The sequence below is a fragment of the Eulemur rufifrons genome, chromosome 8 (assembly GCF_041146395.1).
Source record: "Eulemur rufifrons isolate Redbay chromosome 8, OSU_ERuf_1, whole genome shotgun sequence".
In the NCBI taxonomy this organism is placed as follows: Eukaryota; Metazoa; Chordata; class Mammalia; order Primates; family Lemuridae; genus Eulemur; species Eulemur rufifrons.
Genome location: NC_090990.1, coordinates 37,137,115 through 37,162,635, shown reverse-complemented (window position 1 = coordinate 37,162,635; position 25,521 = coordinate 37,137,115). Strand labels below are relative to the sequence as shown.

General features: G+C 34.5%; 1 protein-coding gene across 2 annotated transcripts in view; it reads left to right on the top strand.

Annotated features, from left to right (window-relative positions):
- Positions 1-25,521, top strand: part of FAF1 (Fas associated factor 1) — a 440,606-nt gene that overhangs the window by 213,440 nt on the left and 201,645 nt on the right. The window lies entirely within an intron of this gene.

Sequence of the window (25,521 nt, the reverse complement as noted above, 5' to 3'; positions counted from 1 at the left end):
TCCATTTGGTCCTCAGGTTGGTCATTGCTGGTGTATAGACATGCTATTGATTTTTGTACATTGACTTGATAACCTGAGACTTTGTAGAATTCATTTATCAAGTCTAGGAGTCTTTTGGAGGAATCCTTGGGGTTTTCTAAGAATAAGATCATATCATCAGCAAACAGAGATAATTTGTGTTCCTTTTTTTTCCAATTTTGTTGCTCCTTATTTCTTTTTCTTGCCTGATTGCTCTTGGCTAGGACTTCCAGCACTATGTTGAATAGAAGTGGTGAAAGTGGGCATCCTTGTTTTGTTCCAGTTCTTAGAGGGAATACTTTCAACTTTTACCCATTCAGTATGATGTTGGCTGTGAGTCTGTCATATGTGGCCTTTATTGATATTATTTTGAGGTATGTTCCTCCTTCTGTGCCAGGTTTTTTGAGGGTTTTTATCGTGAAGGGGTGCTGGATTTTATTGAATGCTTTTTCTGCATTTATTGAGATGATCATATGGTTTTTGTTTTTAATTCTGTATATATAGTGAATCACATTTGACTTGTCTATGTTGAACCATCCTTGGATCCCTGGGATGAAACCCACTTGATCACGGTGAATTATCCTTTTGATATGCTGTTGGATTTGGCTTTCTAGTATTTTTTTGAGGATTTTTACATCTATGTTCATTAGAGATATTGGTCTGCAGTTTTCTTTTGTTGTTACATTCTTTCTTGGCTTTGGAATCAAGGTGATACTGGCTTTGTAGCATGAGTTAGGGAGGATTCCCTCCTTCTCGATCTTTTGGAACATTATCAATAGTGTTGGTACCAGTTCTTCTTTGTACATCTAGTAGAATTTGACTGTGAATCCATCTGGTCCTGAGCTTTTTTTTTTTGTTGGGAGATTTTTTATTGCTGATTCAATCTCACTACTTATTATTGATCTATTCAAGAGTTCTATTTCTTCCTGGTTTAAGCTTAGGGAGTTATATGTTTCCAGGAATTTATCTATTTCCTCTGGATTTTCTAGTTGTGTGCCTGGAGGTGTTCATAGTAGTCTCAGATGATCTTTTGTATTTCTGTGGTATCGGTTGTGATGTCTCCTTTTTCATTTCTGACTGAGCTTGTTATTAGCAGGGCAGTGGGAATTGTCCTAGGTGTATGTGTAGGAGAACTTGGGCTCCATTGTCCCTCCTCAGCTGGGTGGGGTAGCAGTTTAGTCAGTCCGGAGTCAGCCTTAAGTCAGACCAAGGGTGGGGCACTGCCCAGTTTTAAACTCCCAAAATGGCACCTTGGGCCTGTGACCAGAAAGGGTGGGGCCTTTTTAGACAGGCTGCTCTGGCAGGAAACTGTGGGGAGTGCAGTTCGCTTGAGACTTGATACCACAGCAGCTGGCTGCAGGATGGTGGTCACTGTCCCAGACATGTGCTAGAAAGCCTGGTTTCCCTGCCCCTCCCCAGCTAGGTGGGGACTGAAGCCCAGTGTCAAACTCTGAAAATGGTAGCTTGGACCTGCACCCGGAAAGGCTGGGACCCCATTCAGGCAAGCAGTGTGGGCAAGAAACTATAGAAAATGCTGTGGGATTCTGCATGGGTTACCTTTATGGAGCAACATCTCTGTGCAATCGCTAAGCAGGTCGGTATTTTAAGCCCGAGACCTGTGTGGGTTTGGTGGGGTGGAGTTCTGAGACCTGCATGGATAGGGGATTATCTCTCCTAGCCAAGATTGTAAAAGCTTATGTCGGAGAGTGGAGCCCTGGGGGCTTCTCTCATGCTGCTTCTCCATGTCCAAGAGCTTCTCCTGGCTGTTAGCCAGTCCTTGGCTGGGCAAGTTGCCCTGAACCCACTCCTTACCCACTTTGAGTGCTTCTAGTTGCTTTCCTGGTGAATCCCTGCATTCTCTTCTAGGTAATCTGTTCAAAATGTGAGAATCTGCCAACTATTCTCGTTCCTCTCTGTGGAGGAAGCACATACTACTTGTGTCTAGTTAGCTATCTTGATCCTATCTTTGGAGCCTTAAAATATCACTTTAAAAATCACTGTATTAAAACAACTTGTATTCATCTATTAAGGTTCCTATCAATTTTATCAGAAGTAATACATAAAATGAAATTTAAAGATAATATTGAGTTATTTGGATTTTTAATTTTTCCTAAAACATCCTCCATAATCATGACGTATATGAGGGTTTTTTTTTTTTAAATGATGTTTTCTGACCATCCTATGTGATATCTGTTCTCATTTAAACTTGAAACCATTTTTAATTTCTTTTAAATTTTCGAGAAAATAAAACCTATGTTCAGATCTTAACACTAAATATTAAAAGAATAGAAATAGCAACTTCTGGCTCAGCACAGTGGCTTAGTCCTGCAATCCCAGCACTTTGGGAGGCTGAGGTGGGAGAATCACTTGAGGCCAGGAGGTCCAGACCAGCCTGGGCAACATAGGGAGACCCTGTGTCTATGATAAGAAAAAAAAATTAGCTGGGTGTGGTGGCTTGAATGCAGCCATTTTATATGCCGACTTGAACACAATTTTCATTCTTCCCTGAAGTGACAGATTGAGTTTGTTGAGCAGGTTGAATATGTCACGCAAGGAAGCAAGTTTTGTGACCCGTTCTGTGTCACTGAAATGTGTTTCCAGTGGTAACTTTTTCTAAAAGAAATCTGTGGAGCAGCTCTCATATCTCAAAAACTCTGGCCAGTGATCTACATTTAGAAAATCACCTCACTTCTCTGTATAAGAGAAAACGTCTGTGCTCTGCATCCATCTCCTCACAGAGCTACTGAACAGATGTGAGTTAGGGCCAGGTACTGTGATGTGGTTGATAATTTTAATTGCATCCTGCAAAACGTTATTTAGTTCAGGTGACATTTTTCAACTAGCCAGCATTTCTCTATGGATGACACATAGATGGTACATAGACTCACATTCCGAAGTGACCTCCTTGACCTGAGTAGTGAAACCAGAAAGCCATCCAGTCATGGCAGCCATTCTGTCTGTGCATATACCGACACGAAATGACCAATTCAGTTTTCCTGATATATAATCATTCGAAGACTTGAATAGTTCTGCAGCTTTGGTGTTAGTTGGCAACAAAAGTACACATAACATATCCTTATGCACATCCTCCTGAAAAATATATCGCACAAAAACAAGCATTGTTGCCTTGTTGTCAATGTTGGTAGACTCGTCAAACTGGATTGCATACCATGGTGACTCATTAATCCTAACAATTGTGCCTCAGTATCCTCTGCTATTTAATCAATTCATATAGTTATGGTGCTAGCTGAAAGAGGAACACATGCCACCTTTTGAACTGCACCCTCTCCTAAAAGTTCATGGCAAATGTCCTTAGCAGCAGGCAGGATCAACTCTTCACCAATAGTAAAGGGCTTCTTAGCTTTAGCAGTGTGGTTAGCCACTAAGAATGATGCTCTCATTGCAGACACATTTGATGAAGTGGTGGCCTTCAATAATTGCTTCTGTTCTTTGTGTTCATGTTTTTTTCTTTTGAAAAACTCCAAAGCCTTGTCTTTTAATGTAGGGTGCTTGGTCTCCGTGTGGTGAAGCAGTTTTGAAGCTTTCATACCTTTGTTTGATAGCCAGTCACCACATATTACACAAAGCGGGTTTGGAAAATGTGAATCACCTGTTGCAATGAATCCATAATTTAAGTAGGACTCTGGGTATTTTCTTTTAAATGCAGCTTTCATTTTGTTGGCAGTCTTAGAGTCTTCTGCTTTCTCATCATTGGGTCTTTCCCCCTTTTCAAAGACGCTCTCCAGTAATGTTTGTTTTTTACTCATTTTTGCTAGGGTTAGTTTGTGGGCTTACCACAACTGTGCTGACAAGTGCGCAGTGCAAGAAAGAGGCGCAGATGGAAGTGGTAAATAAAATAATGGGTTTGGTATGCATGGACAAAAATAAGTGTCAGATTCTGACTTAAAGCCTACCACCAGATGCAGCTGTACAATTGAAGTACACCAACTCATTTGCCACTATAAAGCCTGCCACCAGATGCAGCTTTACAATAAAGCAAGATGGTCACTTGCCACTATAAAGGCTGCCACCAGATGCAGCTTAATTGTTACTTGACGCTCATTGATAGGATTTTGATATGAGTCTGGAAGCAATTGATTTATAATGGTCTCTGTGCAGTCAAACCTATCTGCTAATGAAAATCTCTATTTGTAACCACTCCCTAGTACTTGCATCACTGCCTCAGCTCCACCTCAGATCATCAGGCATTAGATTCTCAGAAGGAGCGTGAAACTTAGATCTGTCAGTTTACAGTAGGGTTCGCACTTCTATGAGAATCTAATCCTGCTGCGGATCTGACAGGCGGTGGAGCTCAGGCGGTGATGTGAGTGATGGGGAGCAGCTGTACATATAGATGAAGCTTTGCTTGCTGGCCCGCTCTTCACCTCCTGCTGTGCAGCCCAGTTCCCAATAGGCCGTGGACCAGTACTGGTCCACAGCCTAAGGGTTCGGCTGACAGCTTTAGACGGTGGGTTTAATATTTTGCTGGTAAAATCAATACAGACAGAAAGGACATTAAATAAATGCATATTTGTTGGTTTTATTGAAAGCTCAGAAACTGTCAAAACAGTTCTAATTAGGTGCAAGTACATTCTATCTCTAGAGGTACATCTTTTGGCATCAGCTACTCAGTTGCATATTGAAATACTATACTATATGGAATTGATATACCACAGATACTGAAGATATTTGATTTAAGAGTAATAGTGGCTTCACTGTATATTCTGAATGAAAACAAGAAGAATGGAGTGATGACATTTTAATAAAACCTTGCCTATTCTATGGAACAGTTAAATGATAGAAGCTAATCATAAAAATGAGGTATTCCTGCTTGGCTTAAAAATTTATAGCATGCTGATATTTTTTTATCAAGTATGTGCATATAAGAATATCATTGAATCCCTTACAAAGACTAACAAGCATTTGAAATTTTTGATCAAAACAGAAAATTAACTACTTTTTGTTTTTCTGACAAAGTCAAGATCATTACAAAATTGGGTAGAAAAGAAGCATGCAACTAAGAAAGAGCTTTCTTTTTCAGGCATTTTATAAAAATAATTAGAATTCTGAATGTAGTGTTTGTGTTCTATCATATATGTTTACTTTGTATCTGTAGAAGCAACTACTCAGATTACCACATAGAATAGCTTTCTGTTGACCCTACCTGTAGTAATTTGTTTGCTTAAATTCTGTGCGTAATTGTTCTAACTGTAAGAATAAGAAAATCAGAGGTACTTTAAGTTGATCTGAGTGTGTTAGAGACAGATATAAACACTCAAAACTCAGATTACTTGTCAGAGGTTTTTGTTATTGGGACTACTACACTGAATAGTTGTTTTGACCAGATGATACCTTAGGTCACTTTTGGCTCTAAAGTTCTTAGAATCTGTGATGGATATTCTAAGTGTTTCCTTAATAATATGATAGAGCATTATAACTTCTGCTTGAAGACATCCTTTCTTTAAAATGCACTTTATTTAAATAATGGTAGCAGGGAACAAACTAAAAAAAAGTTGTAATTAATATTTAGTGATAAAGCTAATTGTCAGTAACACTTGAGCATTAGTTTTACAAAACGTTAGATATTTGTTATCAATCTGTTACAAACTATCAGAGCTTAATGTTTCATCAGTTTGGAAAATATTATTTTAAAATTTTAAGATTCTTTGTTTCAGAATTAAAATTAATACAGTATGAAACAGAAGTAATTTATTAAGCATTTACTTTGTGTATTAGATATGTCACAGTGAAAGTGATTTTCCTATTTTAGTTAGATTTTAATAAAGGCAAACTATTACTCATTTTCAGGCAAACGTGTAAGTTCCAGGCTCTAGAACTTATTCCTGTTGAGGTCATTACTGTTAAGTGCAGAAATGAAATATATTGTCAGTCTATGCAATGTTGTTATTAGATGTATTAATTGCTAGGATGTATGGTTCAGACTCTACTAAAGTAAATGCATGTACAGAAACTATTTGATTTTTAGTATTTGCATTTAGAATGTCTGTGACATTAAATACCTATGGAAATATATAGCAATTACTAATATTTTGATTTTATATTTATTACTATGTGCTTTACATTTTAATTACATAATGTTATACTTTTATTCCTTAGCAAAAATGTGTTTTCAGTAATATTAAGCTGAAATATAACTGATAGGAATGAAATAGAATTTACTGAGGAATTATTTTCTTCAACTGTATATGCCATGTGAGTAATTCATCCTTAAAGTTGGTAGACTAGGTTTAGAATATTGGAATTGTGTCATTAAGTTGTGAATCCATTTTAGCCATTTGTACTCTTGGAGAGAATTCTTTGCTACTTCATACCACTGTTTTGACAGTGGGTACTTAGAAGCCATTATACCCAATTCTGTCTCTAAGTCTCAACTCAGAAAGATCTTTAGAGGTCCCTTTAATCCAACCCCTCTATTTTATAGTTGAGAAAACTAACGCTTGCTGTATTTTGAAGAAAATGTTTAAATTCTTTGGCCCTTTGGAGGCACAGAGAAATTAATTACACAGTTTGCAAATAGCACAGCCAGGTTATACATCAGACAATCTGACTTTAGAGTCCACGCTCTTAACTGTGTTGTTATACTACCTTGTTGAAAGAATGAGACCTTGAACAAGGCTTTTACTTGACTCTCTAAAACTATTTCCTTTGCTGTAAAATGGAGATTTTAAGGGTTAGAAGATATGATAAAATCTTTATTCATTTAAAAAGCCTCACTTCCCCAACCAAGTGAATGTTAGAAACCTGGGCATCATCTTTGATTCCTTTCTTCTTTATTCACCACATCTACTTCTATCACCATTACCATCATCTCTTACCTGGACTACTGTAGTAGTCCATCGTTGAATCTTCTTGCTTTGCTTCTTACACCCCTAATCTCCATCTAGCCTTCATATACAGCCAATAACATTTTAAAAAACATGTTTACCTCATTGCTTAAAAGCCTCTGTAATATCCCATAACAGATTAAAACACAAATTCCTTACCATTGACTACAAAGATCCTATATGATCTTATATGATGTGATTTACCTCTCCAGTCTCGTTTTTTTCCCCACTTTTCTCCTGCAGCCATTAACTCCTTTATTTAAATGCACAAGTCTTTTGCCTTATTCATTACCTTTGCTCTGGCTATTCTATCTGGAACATCCTTTACACATTTCGCTCTTCATTCTTCAGGCCTCAGCTTAAATGTTGTCTTAGAAAGATCTTTGTCATCATCCCCTCAGTCTAACTAGGTCTCTACTCCTTTGTTAGTTTCCATCATTAAATCCAGTTCATTTCCTTCATAGAACTTATCACAAGTTGTAATTATACATTTGCTACCTGTTTTTTCCATTAGACTATAGGCTTCATGGAAGCAGGACCAAGTCTGTCTCATTCCCTGGCATAACCCCAGCGACTAGTTCAATAGCTGTGGCAAAATTTTACTGTCTCTAAGAAACTTTTCCATTCAAACTCACTCTCTTTCTGTCCTATGGTGATAGACCACTTTATACTAAATTCACCATTTTACTAACTCTCTGACCTTGGGAAGTTAGTCTCAGTTTCCTCATCTCTGAGATGGTGACTTATCTCAGTATTTGTTACGAAAACTACCTGTATTAGTACAATTAAGGCTTTTAATACAAAGCCTAAAATATAAAGAACTTGACACATGTTTTTAATATCATTATTATTTTTAAATGTTGCTTACATTGTATTAGAAATATTTATAGATCTGAAGCTAGGGTGGTCTAAATTTTTTTAAAAAAGCATTATTTATTGATGTGTCCATTGCTTCCTTTTTGTCGTAAGCTTCAGAAGGAGAATGGGTGTGCTTTACTTGTAGCTTACTGTATCTACTATGGTATTCTCTAGCAAGTTAAAGTCTACTTCAACACTACTTGATGCTTGGTTCTGTCCTCCAAATATCTACAGAATAATAATAATTGCTCTCTTTATATCTGAGTGTTGTTGTGACTTAAAGCAAACAACTTCATCTGATATATCCCCTTGTTTACCAGAAGCTCCAGCCATTCAGGGATGCTCTGCATTCTTCAGGCACACGTCCCTGAAACTTCTTATACCTTTGCTTTGTTCATTCTCTCTTCTGTTATGATTCTTTTACTTTCCATGTCCATATTTAGAAAATTATTAAGGTACATGCTCAACGATTGCCACCTCCATAAAACTTCTCCCATCCTCATAGGGACAGAATGACTTTCTTCTTCCTCTTGGCTCTTTCTTTATGTTTTTTTTTTTATACTTAATAATGTAACATCTTAAAATTTGGGCATTTGCATAAAGGTCCACCTGTACAAAAGAAATATAGACCCCTACATTCAACAAATATTTATGGTACTTCTACCATGTGCTAGGCACAGTGCTAGCAGCTTATAGTACATGTGGACTATATGTGGACCTTATGAGGAGATAAACCTATTAGAGATGATTTAATAAGTGCTATAACAGAATTCTGTTGGAAAATTATAGGGACTGGGATTAGCTCTACCTACAGGGTTTAGGAAGGCCGTCTCAGGAGGCAGTATTTGAACTAGACCTTTAAAAATGATTAAGAATTTTCCGGGTAGACAAGAGGTGAGACCATGGAAGCTTGAAGGTATATTTTAAGGAAACATCCTTTTTCTCATAGACCTTTAAAAAAAGGTTTCTTTTATCTTCAAAGTCATATTAAGCTCTGCCTAGCATTGTGCTTGACATATAGAAAGTTTTTAATGTTTGAATAATAAGTAAACACAAGTGATATAAGTCTAGCACAAACCAGCATAAACTCTTCTCTGTATCTGTTTTCTTCTGAACTATCTTTATTCTCAGTTAGTATATTCCCAAGTGGTTATGTAGTTGTTACTATATAAAGCTATGTGTTTATATTCGGCCAGTTAGTAACTTCAGTGAAATTTGCCTTTCCCATAGTTACAGCAAAAATCTTGCCGCTGATTTAACTGACTCAGCTTGGGTCACATATTCATCTTTAAACAAATAACTGGTGGGTGAGAGGATAATGATGTTATTAATTTTGCAAAGTAGGGAAGCAGATCATTCTAACTACATTGAGATACTTTTAGAGGTTTTAAGTAGAGAAATTACACGATTCTAGTGTATGTTTTTGAAAATATTGTTTTTGCTGCTGTGTGTGGAATGGATTACATAAAGGCAAAAATGAAAGCACAGAAATCAGGTAGGTGGTATTGTAATAGTCCAGCTGAGAGATGATGGTGGTCTTGTTTTGATTATGGATTGAAAGAGGTGGATGGTGAGACTAACAGGAAATGAAAAATGATGCCTAACTTTTTTACTTGGCAACTGAGTGAATGGTAGTGCCAGTTATTGAAACAGGGAGAACTAGGTATGAGAATAGTTTAGTTTTGGCTATATTACCTTTTCATTGTTAAATATCTGAGTGCAGAAACAGGTTCATCAGTTGGGCAAATCCTTAGGTGTCTTTTTTCTCATCTGTAACATGGAAATAATGCCATTTAGTTAATAGGGTTACGGAGGGGTATGTTAATGTATAAAGCAGGTGGCATTTAATGGTTAAATGAATGAAGCAATGAATGAGTGGAGTCGACATTTAAAACCTAATAACAACGCCCTTTAAAAAATTGGAACTGGCTTCCTTTCCATTGGAAATTTTGTTACCACATGTAGTAGTCATAAATGTACTGAATGTTGTCATATTTGGTAGCTTATCCTTTATGGATCTGACATAGCAAAATGTATTTTTTAAAAAGCAACTAGTTTTGTTTTATCTAATTGTCCAATTCTTGCCTTCTTCCTTGTGTTTTACTCATAAAAAATGGTGAGTTTTGTGAAATGTGTAGGCCAGAGGAAAAAGGGATTTCCTATAATATCCTAGTCAATGAACTTATGCTTCAATATATGCTTAACATCGACAGTAAGGACCTTGCTCCTCAGTATGTGCCTGACATTGCCTTACCCATGAGTTATAACAACAAAAATGACATTGTGGTTTCAATAGAGTACCGTTGCCTGGTTACCCAGTCCCTATACATTTGCCAACGAGGATAATGCTATCTGGACTTAGGAAAGACTGGGGAAATTCCCGATGCAGTTTTTAGATTTTGTATTATGGTATGTTTAAGGAGGGTGGAGGTGGGAGTGTATGGTTAGAGCTGGCTGGAGCATGCAAAGGGCCCAAAGTCAAGTGTTAGTTTTGAATGGATAGTAGCTATATCAAATAGTATTGAATTATCCAAAAAATACAAATGAGTACTTTCTCTTTGTAATTTACCTGTTTGGCCTGATTTGCTTTATAATTCATATTTTTCTAAATTTAGTAATATGAATTAATGAAATTATCTCCTGCATTCAGATTGACATCCAAATGTTTAACAGTAATTTTTCCATCACAGTGTTATTTACTTTTTCTAATTACTCAAGAAGCACATGTATAACATTTTCATTGTAAATGACTCAGGAACTCAGAAATCTAAAAAAAAAAACATGAGAGCTCTTCTTTGTGACTTATATGGGTTTCTCTAGGATAAGTATTTAGAAATGAAACGGCTGGGTTGAAGGCTACATTAATTGTATTTTGATATTGCCAAATTGCCCCTCAAAAAAGCTTGACCTACTTTTTTACCCACCAGCCCTATGGAGGCATGTGTGTTAGAATATATGTGAGTATATTCTTACCAATAATAGATTAGGTTAATATTTTTAGGTTTTGCACAATTGATGAGAATGGTATCCTCTTCTAATTTGCATTTCTTTAGTTACTAGTAAAATTAAACATTTTTCTTTGTGTATTTATTTATCTTAATGATGTTATAGTTTCTGAACTGAGTTACTATAGTATTTATTCAATTAGAAAGTGATTAGTATGCATGTAGTTATGGGCTATAACAATACTGAGGCACCTGACTCACATTATTAATTTTATTACAGACCAAGTATATGTTGCTGTGTGTATTTTATTGCTGTGTTTCATGTATATAACAATGGGAATAGAATGTAGCATAGTTGTTAAAAGTATCTGCTCCTATATCTCCAGTGTTAATCTCTAAAAATCACATCTTAAATATATGTTTTATAGTATCTTCCCGGGTGATTATTAAATTGAAAGAAATATCTAAGTTTTTCTCTTTCTTTCTGAAATTATTTGGGTGAAAAATGAATTAGTTGCATTTTAAAATTTTCATACGATTGATATTCAGAAACTAAGACTTTTGTTTGGAGCAGTGGGTGACGGTGTGATATGGTAGAAAAGAAACACACAGATTTTTTTTAAAGAAAGAATGAGGTTCAAATCCAGCTCTACCACATAATAGCGTAATTTCTGTACTGACAGGATTGATGTGAGCATGAAATATAATAACATATGCAAACTACCTAGATTAGTGCCCTAGTACTCAGTAAATGGTAGCTGCAGCTATTAAAATTGCTTCTTCTCTGTGCCCTTCCTAATCCTTTTTTTTATATCTTTATCATTATAACTATCATATTGTGTCATAAATATTTGTTTCTAGGTGTTACCCTTACAGGGATGTGAGTTCCCTTAAGGCAAGAATATTGTGTCTTTATCTTTGTATTTCTCCTGCAAAGGTTGTAATCTGGCAACTGTAAAACTGGTTTGCTATCAGTTTGGGTCCCAGAGTGTTTTAAATTTGAACTGGTTGCCAGCGTTTAAAAATTAGAAGGTTTCACGTTTAAAGCAAAACAAAACAGGATTCCTGAATTCTGGCTTCTCTCGAAGAATCAGAAAATTCTGATGATGCTGAACCCTAGATTTTCCATAGCAGCACTCAGCTGATCTGGAGTAGCATCTGCCTCCTTGGATAGGGCATTCTCTCCAGTTTGCCATATCCCCTAACACCGCAATATTGTTTCCTTAAAACTAAAGCTGAATGCCATTTGCCCATCAAATTTCACTAATTTATGTTACTTATCTGGCTGCTCTAGATATTTGCATTTGAGACTGCTGCTGTAGTGACTGTCAGAGAGTCTGGAACATAAGGAAGTGCTCAATGTTGACTGGATGAATGAAAGAACCATAAATATATATACTATATATACATATAGAAAGTTTAGGGCTGGGCACAGTGGCACATGCCTGTAGTCCCAGCTACTTGGGAGGCTAAGGCAGGAGGGTCACTTGAGCCCAGAATTGTGAACTATGATGATGCTACTGCTGACAGAGCAAGACCCTGTCTCTGGGGGGAGAAAAAAAAAAAGGGAAGAAAGTTTACCAGATCTACTTTAAAATGTACAAGGTGATAGGGGTCTAGCTCTGCTTTAGCAACAACTATTCCCATCATTTTTTTTTTTTTCCAATATACAGCATGAAGAATGAGTGGTAATGTTGGGGGTCAGAGAATGATGCTTTGAAATAACAGGCTTTTCTTATTTATTTATTACTGGCATAATGCAGTGAAACATGACAAAAAATAAGATATGATCAAATGCACTTGCCATTTATTTTAGAATGCATGACAATATCTATTCACTTGGGCAAAAACATAAACAACACCCAACTGTGTTTGAAGACAAGGTATCTTTGATCAGAATCTCTGAAATATCCCTTTGAGTTAGCTATCATTATAATAAACTTTATTAATTTGTACCTGATAGTAATTTGGGATTTATGATTATTTAGTTGAACTAAAGCATGTCCCAAATCTATGAAGGAAGAGTTAGCCAAATATGTGAACAGTGTGAGTAACATTTCTTTGGCAGGGAGAATGTGTGTGTGTATTTGTGGGTGATCTATAGAAAAAGAATAAGCTTTCCTAGTTTTAGTTTTTAGAGAAGTATCATGGTACAGTAAAAAAGAGAAAATGCCTCAGATACCCACAGATTTCCTTTTGAATCTTTCTTTTGCTACTTACTTTGGAGAGTTTGAACCCTTAATTTATTCTGTAAAGAAAGAATAAAAGCTGCATTAACCTTGATAAGTATTAGAGAATATATACATGTATGTAAAGCAACTGACAGAACCTTTGCATTTCATGTTTTATTTACCTAGAACACTCTTTGTGGAACTTGTACCTTCTTATTGAGGTTTCAACCCATCTGAAGTAGAGAATGACTGACAGAAGTCTATTATTACCCTTCATAGCGTTTACCTAACGCTAAAATTATCTTGTCTGTATATTCACTTATTTATTTTTGTTTCCTTCCCCCTTGGTTCTCCCTTACCACCATATACATATAGAATGAATGTAAGCTCCATAACGACAGAGACTTTGTCTCTTTTAGTCACTACTGCAAAATAATACCTTCCTCATATTAGGTACTCAGTAAATATTTGTTGACTGGCTAGACAACTGAATGCTCATAAATTATTAGCATTCAATGAGTGTACTTGTTAGAACAGATTTATCGATTGCCTATAAGTCTGTTGAAAAATTCTTCTAGCACTTTGTTAGCAGTACATTTGTATTTCCTTTTAAAAATGTTTTTTAAATATTATCCTAATTTACATGGGTCTTAATTTTTAATTAATAAAGAGATGATCTGCTTTTTTGTAAGGAGGCAGAAAGGTTTTTTTTTTTTTTTTTTTTTTTAAGGCAGCATTTTGTTCTGTCACTCAGGCTAGAGTACAGTGGTGTGATCATAGCTTACTGCATCCTCAAACTCTTGGGCTCAAGCAATCCTCTTGCCTCAGCCTCCCGAGTATCTTGGTCTACAGGCATGCCACCCTACCCAGCTAATTGCCCTTATTTTTTGTAGAGATGGGGTCTTACTATGTTGCCCAGGCTTGTCTTGAACTCCTGGGCTCAAGCAATCCTCCTGCCTCGGCCTTCCAAAGTGTTGGGCTTACAGGCATGCACCCAGCAGAAATTTTTATATTTAATTCTCAAGTCTTTTCTCTGGTCCCATTTACATTTTTTTCCATCTGCATTTTTTAAATTCATTTGTTCAGTCATTTTGTTTACTTTTTAAAAAAATCCTGTAAGAGGTGTATTTGTATGATAAAAACCTATTCACATATTTTCTCTCCAACTTTATTAAATTCCTTAAGGGAGTGTAGAGCTCTGCTCCCAAAGCATCCTTTTCACTCAGCAATTTCTTTGCTGTATTGTAGTCACTTAAGTGATAGATGTTCAGTAAGTATCTGTTAAATTGATAAAGGATTTGAATCTGAGACCAGTAGTGATCAATAGCATCCATTTCATCTGCTCTTAGCCTTATACATAAATGCTTTAAGGATTTTGACCCCAAAAAAGGAATTAATTCTGAATCATCACTTTCTTCAACAAAAAAATGCCAGGTATACAGTTAACATAAAATATTATAGTAACATTTAAGTCACTGTACTCATTCTCAGATAATCATTTTGTTACCGAATTAATAAAAAATTAGACCCTAGGTTACATAATTAGCAGCTATGTAAGTCAGACTTAACATTTTTAACTAAAGAATATTCTACTATTAACTATTATTATACAGTCCATTATTGCCCTGCTTTTTCCCAAGTAAGGTATTATTTACATGTATTCTATCCCTCTTTGATTTTGGAATACTCAACCATATAGTTTCTATTGATAGTTCTCTGGCTACTTTAAAATAACATTATTAAAAATAATAAAAATAAAAGTGTGAAAACTTATTTTAGCTGCAGTATTTTTACCTTTATGTTTCAAGGACTACAACGAAATAAGAATGAAGTAAAGCATGTAAGATTATACTTTTATCAATGGCATGTTTTTATGTGGCTCTATATTCTTTATTAAGTAATCTTAATATGTTGTCCAGTAGGGTAGCTGCTAGCCATGAGTAGCAATTTAAATTTAAATTAATTAAAATTTTTAAAAAGTTTAAAATTCTGTTCCTTATACTACCTGCATTTCCAGTACTCAGTAGCCGTATGCACCTAATGGCCACCGTATTGGACAGAACAGATAAAGAACATTTCTGTCATCACAGAAAGTTACGTTAGCTCTTATAGACCATTAAATACATGATTCCTTACCATTTATTTTGCCACATTGTCATTAGACTTTTTTGTTTGTAATTTTGAAATAGTTTAATATTTCCTAGAAATACTAACTTTTGCTGACTTAAAATCTTATTTTCCCCCAAATGGTCACTTTATCAACTATATATTTAAATTTTCATGTTCTTTTTTCTTGTTATTCCATCCATTAGGATAGTCAACACCTGAGAATTTTACCATTATTTAAAACTGTTAAGTTCTGTGATGAATACAGTTGAAGTAATGCCTCTAGGTGTTATTCATTTTTAAGACAACACAGCATATGACATTGTCTCCATGTGTCTCCTTTACCATATACAGTGAAAAAATACTTATTAAATGGTGATTTTTCCCCCTTTATCTTATTAAGTAAATTATATGGTCCTTTTTTATGGAAGCCTCCATAGTTAGAGATGTAAAACAGCAATTTCTTGGTTCTATAGCATGACATAGTTCAGAGCTGAGATTAGAGAAACCCCGTAGAGTTGTTAATACTTGAGGGCATCCCCAACTAGAAAAGTATGTGAATTTAGGCATGGGAGGAAGGAAGGATCTGCTTTAAATTTAGTGTGGGGTCACTGAATCTTAATGATAGATTAAACAAGGGAGGTAGAATAATGAATAGGGGTATGCTGTGTGTAGCACTAATACCAGAAGTCCATGGTTTGTGGCGGTTTTTTAATGTCCTTTCCCATATGGTTTTGAATAGAGCAGGTTATGGCAGGGATGAGCTAAGGAATAGCTTTGTTAATGAATAAATAGGAGTAATTTTTTTTAACAGGAGACTTCAGGCAGTTTATTTAGAATGTCTGCTTATTTAATGAATCATGTGTTTAAATTTTTTTCTGATCTTGATGATACATAAAGTGGGAATGCTAAGGTATTTCTGGTATTTTCTTTCTAAACTAGCTATATCTACATTTCAGTACCAGCCCTAACTAACAGTGAATCATTGGCTTAGATTTTACTTTCTTAATTAAAAGCCAGTTGTATGAAGCTTTTGAGCATTGGTAGTCCTTAGTTAGGGTTTGGTGTGCAGTATTAGACTTTCATTCATGGTTGTCACCTCACTTGATAAGATTTAATACGTTGTTTGGAGCCAGTTTCCAACTCTATCTCATTTACCTAAACTTAACTAGGTATACAATTTTGGTGCCTATCCTTTTATTATAGCTTTTCTCTTGGTCAAGGCAACTACTTTTCTTAAGATATCCCGTCTGCCTTCCCACCCACGTTATCTCAAAAGAGAGAGAATGCTGAAAGCTGATCTTGGAATGTAGCAAGTTAAAATCAGAAAACCTGGCCAGACACACTTTTAAATATCTCTCAGGTTGTTCTTTGAAGGAGTTTACTTAATATTTCCTAAAGGAGAGGTTAAGTAGGTTGTCTCTAGTGCCTTAGTTAATCAGAGTGTAGAGAAATGTAACTCTCCTGACTCCAGGGCCCCAAATGCAAACACTGGCCTAGTTGTTCCCAAACTTTCTTCTTGATGTGGATGACTTGAATGGTTTATTTTCACTTGATGAACCACACCCCCAGGCCACTTTAGTATTCATGGCAGACCCCAACACTAAGTCCCTTTGTTGTCTTTGTTTTTTGCATTTTTTTGTTAACAAGAAAAGATAAAATTATGAGAGACCTGATTATAGACTGAGGTTCTGTTGCTGATGGTTCCCACCACTTTTTTCACATCTGAAATAAAGGCAAAGGCCTACATAGGCAACAGAAAGCAGCAAAGCAAATATAAACATCATGTCTGAGCATCCATGTGGTGTTACCAGAGTGGGAAAAGATATGACCTTATCAAAATATAAAGATGGTTCTTTGCTAAAAACATTAATTATCAGCATTTAAAAAATTTTGAAGTTTGCTATAGAAGCAATGGTCTGTTCTTTAAGAAAAAAACACATTTTGTAGAAGAAAAAATAAATGGATTTGGAATTTTTAAAAATCTGCATTATCGTCCTGACTTAGTCATTAACTAAATGAATGACATTTAGGCAAGTAGCTTAATTTGTCTGTGTTTGTGCATGTGTGCGCTTGTGTGTTTTACCCATGTGAAATCAAAATTAAAAGGAAATGCAGTTCTATAAAAAACAAATTGGCAGAGTAGATTACTGGCATTGCCCCACATCTTCTTTCTTATAGATACAATTTTATTTTAGAACTTAGACAGAGATTGCAAATAAAACACAGCTAACTGTTTCTAATAAGAATTTCACTTGTCCAGATCAAAAGCATAGGAGAGGTGTTGGCAAGAGTGCCCAACTGTTGAGAGAGGGAAAACTGGAATAACAAGATAGGACATAATGGATTTACTGTACATTGGCCAAGTAGAAGTAGCAGACGTATAGTGTGAATGTCTTCGTATTTTATTCTAGCCAAAACCTTTATATTCGTAAGGAGTGAGGGAGACTCAGAAGGCATTGGCCAAAAGTTTGTAAGAGGAAGAACCTTTGCTAATCCTCATATGATAAAGTTTATTTACTATTTTAATATGGTATTCTCAGTTTATTTACCTTGATTTATCTTCCTTGGAAATTTTTTATCTTGCCATTTCTTTTCCAGCTCTCTGTGACACCAAGAATTGCCCTCTTACTGTGAAGGCAGCATTCAATTGTTGAAACAATAACAAGTTGCTATTTACTCTGGCAGTTGTTCTTCTCCTACAGCACTTAAAAGTACAAAGTTGACAGCCTATAACTGCTCTTCATTGCCTGTTGCAGCACAACAGCTGTGAAAAGGCTCACTTGCTCTCATGACAGAGGCTTAGCCCATAGTTGGTCACTCTCACTTGTTATCACATAATGACCACCGTTCAGAGTTAAGTGTAAATGGTCTCATAGAAAATTCTTATTTTCTATGAGAAATTTTATAATTATAGAAATGTCAGGTGGAAAATCATTTTAAAGATAATTTATTGCAACTGTGTTTTACAGAAGGGAAAAATTCAGACTAAGAGAAGACAGGTCATAGTCATGAAAGAATCTAGACTTTAGAATTTCATAGAACCAAATTGAATCCTACGTCATTGTTTAGTAACTGAAGTAACCTTGAGCAAATTATTTATTGTCTCCAAGCCTTTGTTTTCTCATTTGAAAAATGAAGATAATAGTACATGTAAAAGGTTATTGTGAGGATGCTATATTAACATAGTACCTGGTTTATAGATGATGCTCAATACATCTTCAATTGCCTTTCTCTTTCCTCCTCTTTCCGTAGCTGAGCATCACTCAGATAATTAGTGGGACAGCTGAAATGAAAACCCATGACTCCAAGTGCATTTCTTTACTTTGAATAATTTTTTTTTATTGTAGAAGTAATAGAAACTTAGAAAAGAGATACACAGAAATTAAAAATGAGTCATAATACCATGATATAGAGGGAATAAATTTTAACGATTGTTTTCTAGCTTTCTGGTCTTTTTTCTATGTGTACATATATACATATACATACATGTCTATGTATAACTTAAATAGAAATGTACATGATTTTATAACCTGGTTTTTATTTACTATAATATAACAACTTTTAATGTTGCTAAATATTTTTCTACATCAGAGGTCAGCAAGTTTTTTCTGGAAAAGGCCAGATAATAAATATTTTAGGCTTTTCAAGCCATGTAGTCTCTATTGCATGTACTCAACACTGCTATCCCAGTAGTGCAAAAGCAGCCAGAGATAAACGTAAACAAGTGAATGTGGCTGTGTTCCAATGCAACTTTATTTACAAAAACAGACAGCAGACTGGATTTGGCCTCTGGGCTGTTCTTTGCTGACCCTGGTTCTACGTCATCACTTTAATGGCTGCATGGTATTTCATTCATTCATTTAACTATTCTATTATTGGATAGTAGATTGGGCTAGTTTTTTGTTGATGATTTTGTATGATAAACAGGGCTGCAAGGAATATCCTTATATCTAAATATTTGGTTACATGTATGTTTATGTCTAAGATTAATTAGTACATTGCTTTCTGACATTATATTAGATTGTCTACAAAAATTCAGACTTAAAAAATGAAAACATTTCTGGTCCACAGTATTTCTTGATTTATGTGACCAATCTTTAAAGTAGTACATAACGTTGAACTTTACAAAATGGTTTTAGGTTAAAGTAAAACTCCTAAAAATGTTCCTGTAATTTTTCCAGTTATTTTTAGAATTGACTTTTTACTTAAATTGGTGTTTTCCTTCCTGGAAGGAATTATAAATTGATTAAGTTACTAATGAGGAAATTTTAAGAGTTTTTATTGAATGACCACTGTTTTTTCACTACAAGCAGTAAGATACATTTGCTTCTATAGTATTTATTAGGCCATTAAATAACTGAAAAAACTTTATTCCCTCGTTGTTTCCAAAAAGTACAGAGAGGAAATATTGCCCTCAACAATAAGGTCTTCACTTACTGATAGGCTATTAACCTTTTTCCTTTGGGTTTTGTGTCAGCTAACCTATGAGACGAAAAAATAACCTGTTTAGTCTTTTATATGTCTCAAACATAGTTCTCTGGTATTTAGGGATATTTCTTCAATTCAGCTGACATATACAGGTATCTTCCAAGTTTATTTAATGTGACCAATACATCATTTATTGTGGATTTGCAGGTTTACTGCAGTTTCTAAATATAAATTATAGCCAGAAAGCAATCATATTTAAGCTTGAGGCAGAAAACCTGAAGATTATCATAGATTTTCTATTAGCAGAAATTTAGATTAAGAATGCTGTGAAGTCTATAGTAAAGAGATAGTGTCTTCTCTTATTTGTTTCTTAGACTAAATTACTTATCCAAGCAAAATTATAGCATTTCTAGAATTTCTGTAACAAATCATTATTAATTATATTCATTCTCAAAAGGGACTGGCCACCTTAGAGAGAGTTCAAAGAATTTTAGAATCAGTAAACTAGAAAGGCATGGCTATCCTGAAGGAGCCTGTATACAATTTGCACATCCTAAAGCAGTGCTTCTTAAACTTTCATTTGGTAAGAATTACCTAGAGGGATCATTAATACACAGATTAATGCCTCCAGAGTGTCCAACACGTGAGATCTTCAGTGGAGCCCTGGAATTTGGATTTCTTATAGTTTTCAGGTGGTACTAATACTATTCACCACACTGTGAACCACTGTTGTAGAAAAATAATTGACCAGTTTTTTTTCAGTTATAATTTTAATTTCTGCAGCTTCACAATTTCTATAAACCTCTATTTCAGAAAGCTCCTAAAATTTAGCCTCTTTTCAATTTATGAAATATACTCAGCTTTGCTCATCTATAAACATTTTCTTAACACTTTACGAATTGTCATTTATCTTAAAATCCAGCTTTAACCTTTAATTAAGGATATAAATTCATTTCAGTAAATTCATGATTATTAGTTCAGTTACTTTAGATATGATCTAACTTTGCAATTTTAATGTCATTTTCACCCATGCCAGACTTTTAGTGTAGGCAGTTATGAATATAACCATGTTTCTAATGAAAGTGTTAAGTCTTATCCTTGGTAGTTTTTTTAGGATGGCCAAAATCCATTTCCAATTTTATGCATTTAAACCAGTTTCCATATTTGATTAGTTTTATCACCATCATCCTAGTAAATCTCTTAAAATGCCAATTGTCAAATTTCTTTATAGGTAAGTAAGAGATGAAATAAGTTTTCAAGTATGGTACAAAGCAAAACTAAGTTACAGTTGTTGGAATGAAGAATTAATTCACTTAGAGCCAAAAAGATGTTTTAAAAGTACAGAATATAGTCATTCAAAGCCTGATTGAAAGCAACTCAATTTTATAGTTTTCTTGAAACAACATCCTCATTGTTTTTGGAAAGATAGTATTTGAGAAAAAGAAATGTCTCCATTTACTGTTTTTATGAGGAGAGAATAGTTAGGTCTTTTAAATGGTTAATGAGAAGAAGTAATAGTTAAACACTTGGAGCATTGATTTCTGATTTGAATTCTCCAACACAGGCCAGCCCTAAGGGAAGGAAAAAAAAAAAGCTTGCTAATTAACATTTGATTACTGATGCCACCTTCTCATTCCCCTTGCACCATCCGGTTTCAAGAGCTTTTTGTTCAGGAAGGATTTTTAGTAGGGTTGTAACTTGCGTCTTAGTAAAACAAATCTGTACAGTATGTTTAAAAAGAAGAAAAAGAAAAGACCTTAGATATGAAATATGTGTTCAAAACCCACTTTGAATCAGAAGTGATTGGTTTCTTAACTATAAGCCTTTCAGAGCACCAGAGATTGCTAGGAAACTAGAACTAAGCCTAGCCTGTATGCCTTATTTTGATTTAAACACACACAAATACTTACTTGTTCAGTGCTGTTATTATTTAGCAAACTTTTAACCAGAACATCATTTGACAGAGTGAAGTACTTGGAGCTCAAATTTTGATATATTTAAAATTTGGATAAGCCCAGGTTCTAATGTGACCAGAGGCCTTTTCTTCTAAGAATGATAAAAGAATGAGATGTCTGTAGTTTCAGGCTACTTTTTATAAGGGCTATAATGTGCCATAGTATCTTAATTCAGAAAATCTAGAAAATAAAGTGCTAACTGGTAGCTATTCTAAGCCCATGGCAGTTAAATATTTTGAGGTTTTTTTTCTTTATTAAAATGTTTGTTATGTGAAGAATCATGGGCCAGATTTCACAAATTTTCAAATGTTGAAATAAACTAATAAAGCTTTAAAACTATATCACTTAGCTAGTAGTATTATGGCAAAACCATAGCCATTCTGATAACATTTGGTTCATGGAATAGTTATTTGGGAAACCAGCATGACAGGCTTCATTTTTAAATGAGATCTCATAAGGGGAAAATATTAATTAGCTTTTTTAAAAAAGTGTAATAAAAGTAAAGACTAAGACTTTTCTTCATCCAAGAAAAATTTCACCTAAAATGCTTATATCTTTATTTCTCACCTGAAATTGTTTGCCATTTTCCTTTTTGATGTCATTGCTATATTTATTAACTCTACTATTGTTCTCCCATTTTCTAGCTTTAATAGTTTTAAACTTTCCCCTCATTACTTCCTTATCTTATATATATTTAGCACTTCTTTTCCTGTACCTAGGATTAACTACAATATTTTCATGAAATCATAGGATTTTAGAGCTTTGAAAATCAGAAATCACCATGTTGTATTCTCTTCTAAGGTTAAGTAAACTAAATCTCAGAAAGGCTTCATCAATTTGCCCACAGTAACAGCTGAGCAGAATTAAGATTAGAAATCTAGTTCTCTGCCTCTCATTATGCCACAACACCTCAAACTTTGTGACTTTTCTATTATTAGAATCTGCTTTCACTTGGTTAATACCTGAATGACATTTAAAATTCCCTGAAATGTTTTTCAGTAGTTTGACCAACATTTCGCTCACAAGAAATGATTCTATTCTAGCTGACAATGTTATCTACTGTTTTATATTTTCAATTTGTATAGTTTACAAAAACTCGTTTGAGGCTGATCTGAACTTCAAAATTTAGCCTTTAGCAGAGTAACTTTTCCTAAGAATTATTTTTCTAAGATTTTTCTGATGAAATTTAATTAAAAAATAAAACTGGAAATTTAAGTTAATCATAATCAAATTTTATGGGAGATGAATATCTTGTTAATGAAAATATACTTTTATAATTTTATATTGAGCAGATCATAATAAAATGATCTTTTTCCTAGTGCTGTGTCTAGCGTGGAAATTTCCACAGACACTGAGGAAGTATGAAGTGGAGTCTATTGCTTAGCATTTTACATTAAATACAGTATTTAAACAGATGTTTATTAATAATGAAAAGTAAATAAGGAAACAAATCAATACCATATTAATTCTTTACTATTAAGTTAATATTATTTATATATTTTCTCAGTTATAAACAAATCTTATCTGAAACCATGGGAAAGAAATTAAACTATCCCTTTAGAAAATCTAGAAAGCAAACTGGAAAACCTATTGTCAATCTGGAAGTCTTGATCCAAGTACAGTATAGTTTGTAACATAATTTTAATGTTCAGCTGGTAATCAAAGCATTTATTAAATTCCTTCAGAACTAATTGAAACATTTGCATAGTTTAGCAGCTTGAAATCTCATAGATTTAGAGCTTAATGCAAAACAAGAATTGAAAAGATTATGAAGGTTCAGCATGATCTTGAGCCAATGCTGATCAAAGAAAATGTGTAAAACAAAAAGGCCCTTAGGAAATGTTACTCTGTGAAGTGCCACTTGTCCTTAAATGGAATTTAACACACTCTCTAAAGATGAAACTCCATCAGAAGCTGCACAATAATGGCAGCTGGGCATGCCAGCCACAGCAACCCAGCCTATGTGTGTGTTCTTCCTACCTCTCACAAGTGCTCTCACATCTCTCAAATCAGTCAGTTACTCTCCCCCTTCTCTATCTTGCTCTCTCCCCTCTTTCTTTTCTTCTCATCTCCCTCTTTCTATCTCTTTACCTTCCATCTCCATCTCCTTCTTCTCTTTCCCTTTTCTCTTCCTCCTTCCTCTTCCCCTCCTTCCTCTTTCCCGCTCCGCCTCCTTCTATCTTCATCCTCCCTCCTTCTCTGAGAGAACTCTGTCCTTCATCTGATTCATGGTGACTTTAAATTCATCTGCATCATTTTATACACAGCTGTATTTTATCATTTAGGTTTTCTAGAATACTAATTTTTTTAAAGAATCATTTTTATTTTTGTTTTGTTTACATTTTGGATTTTTTCCTTCCCTGCAGGATTGTGGTTTAAATTTTTAATTAAATACAACCATCAATAAAGTTAATGGAATTCTAATATCTCTATTAGTAAAATCATCACTCATTTGGTGCATTTGTTATCTTATCACTTGTGCTTCATCCATATACTGGTAAAATCTACCTGTGGTTACAGTATTGATAAGCATGTAATTATTTTTGAAAAACCAATTTGTTTTCACTTAAATTGTTGTTTGGTGATTGTGGTTCAACACAAAATTCTTTTGGCTTAATTTCAGCATACTCTGGGAATTTAGCCTTTGCATTGGAACAATTAAACATTAGCCTAATATGCTTTACATGGTACCCTCTCAGCCAAGTTCTGTCTGCATTAGCCAGTTTATTCTATGACAAGTTGCTTAACAGATGTCATTCTGGGGAGAACAATGAAGCCAAATACTTGTGCAGTGGCTAACATTACTCTAACTTTGATCACTTTTGTTCAGCACATCAGTCTGGCGTTGTGCTTTATACCAACATAACACTATAGCCAGAACATGCTTTTCAGGCTTAGAATAGCAAAGGAATGTTATTCAATTCAGTGCAGTTACAGATGAGTTAATGAAAGAAGAAAATACTGTTTATTTCATAATACCTTATTGTTGTATTTTGGAATTAAGGTGGAATTTAAAGAATCCCACTCCAAAGTTATTTGTTTAAATACTCATACTGTTTGTGTATGCTTTCAAATGCTGGGGTAGCCTTGCCACTTTTCCAACAGATACAAATATTTGTCCTGCTTTTATTCAAAAATAGCTGATAAAATTTGGTGTATCTAGGCAACATGATCCAAAAACAATTTAAAAACAGGAATTTTTTTGCCTAGAAGCCTAAAGACTCCTCATTCTCTCTCTTTTTATTGATACAATGCTTTGGGTTTGTGGATCACCTTTCTCCTTAAGAGCACTAATGTTTAAGCATGACTAGATAGTTTCAGCTGGTGAACATGATCAGATGTTAGCCCAGTTGCATTTGGTTAAATTGTTGGAGTAATAATCACTGATGAAAATTTCCAAACTTGATGTGACTGACTATAAACAAAATATTGCATGGTAGACTGGCCATCAACTAAGAACCTCTAAAGAAAAGCTGTTTGTTTGAATTGAGTAGGGAATCAAGCCATACCCCAAGCTCCTCAGTTCTCATTACTAAGTCTTTTTTTCCACAGGTGTACATTAGAGATAAAAATAGATTGAGTTCTGTTTTGTTTTGTTTTTCCTTTCCCTAGTGAACATATATCTCTATTTCACTGGAAGGATAGCTTAGATGTGTTTATGTATAAGAAAGAGTAATGTGATAACAAAACGCTGTAATTGGACAACATGATACTTTAGACTTCTGCATTTTTAAAACATGAATGAATGCTTGTTGAAGTATAAAGAACCATATTGAAGTCTTATTATAGAACATAGTATGGGCAACGTTTCAACACTAGCTTCGTTTGTTACAATAGAGTAATAATGCCATAACTAACCTGAAGAGACAATGGTCTCTCCATTATTATGATTTGTTAATTTATTTTATTTGTGAATAAAGAATAAAATGGAATTTCTATAAGCTATTTAGAAAAAAAGCTGAAGGAAAGACATGATACTTCTTAATTACTGGATAACATAGAGTTTAACCTTCCAACACCTTATTCTAGTAAGTTACCCTCTCTCCTAAATTGAAAGGTATAATATTGCACGTTGGGAAAAACAGTTTTTCATCTTTAACAGCATTTGCTGTATTTTCTTTTCATTAAGGGCCTAAACAATATATTAATGGATGGCTCTGATGTTAATAAATATTCCATTGAAATTATTTTT